Below are 1,380 nucleotides of genomic sequence, written 5' to 3' on the forward strand. Positions count from 1 at the left end.
TGTACGTGAGCCAAGTCTTTTAGGTCCAAGCAGAGCCTAGGTGACTGGACTAGGAGGGCTCAGGGTGACCCACAAACCTCAGAGGTAGTCTTGGGGAGGGCGTTAGAAGCCAGAGGCAAACTAAATTTGGTGGGGTACATTTGAGCCCAGATGTGTAGTCAGTAAAGCCTGTGGGACAGGGGTTCCACAAAACTTGAATGTGGCCCTGATAAGGCAGCCTCCTGAAGAATTTGTTTCTGAGTCTCACAGGATCAAGTGGGACCAGCGTGGCATATCTAGGGTGCCTGGCATCAGCCAGTGGTTGATAAGATCCAAGCAAACTCATGTGAGCAGCTAGGTGATTAGATGGTATTCTCCAGGATTACGGATGTCCTGTGGCAGTGGTCTGTCATCTTTCATGTAAGAGAGATGGCAGCCCCTGGTGCCCATTTCTTAGATACCCTCCTCTCTGCTTTTCCTACACTTAACAGTTCAGGGATATTCTGAAGGGCTGCACTGCAGGTGACCTTAGAGGGGAAAAGTAGTCATTCCCTGAGACTTGAGTCTGAAAAGAGGGATAGTGTAGGCCTGCCAGCTAGTTGGAGGATATATCCAGATCTCTCAGTCTTTGATGGGGTTGGTACTTTCCTACATACTACGAGTGGGGGTGGGAATGCACAAGGCTCTTGGTCTACATTGTGCAAAAGAGCTGGTAGTTTTCAGTCATTGGGGGTGTTCCCCTCGTTTCTCCCAATAACAGAGGATTCCTCTCCTCTGTATTGTCTTTCTACCCAAAGAACTGTGGAGATATAAGATTGGTCTTAATCATATTCTATGCTCTGCCATCTGGTTCACTTTAAAGACAGTGCCAAGCTCTTCGGGCAGGTTGGTAAAGAAAATTTAATGTTTACACTGAAGTGCTATAACTTTGTACTTTTCTATAATGAGTGTTGGCTCCTTGCCAGTTTTATTATTGCAGTTGAAGAGGCCAGGGTCTGAGGTTGGTGTATGAAATATGTAGTTTTGGAGAATAGTTCCTCTCCCCTTCTCCTTTGTGGTGTACAGGACTCTGGAGCATCTCTATGTTCAGATCATTGACTTATCCTTTATATCTCTAAGCTGAGATTCAGTACAATAGGAGCTTCCAGTCTATTTCTTGCAGTTTGTCAATCTTGCCTCACTGCAGTGCTAGCAGTGTTAGCAGTGTTGGCATTTATTTGATGCTGTTTCTTCTCAGAGAGATGCCACAGTAGGTGTTCCTCATCAGCCAGATAGTTTTTCCTAAAGGAGATGTCTTTTAAGCATTAGTTTACCATCTTTTCAGGTCAAAGTGTCTGTAATAAAACTACCTTTCCTTTTTCTTTCTTTCTTTTTTTTTTTTTTTTTTTTTTTTTTAGTTTT

The sequence above is a fragment of the Tupaia chinensis genome, unplaced genomic scaffold, assembly GCF_000334495.1.
Source record: "Tupaia chinensis unplaced genomic scaffold, TupChi_1.0 Scaffold144069_1, whole genome shotgun sequence".
NCBI classification, from domain to species: Eukaryota; Metazoa; Chordata; class Mammalia; order Scandentia; family Tupaiidae; genus Tupaia; species Tupaia belangeri.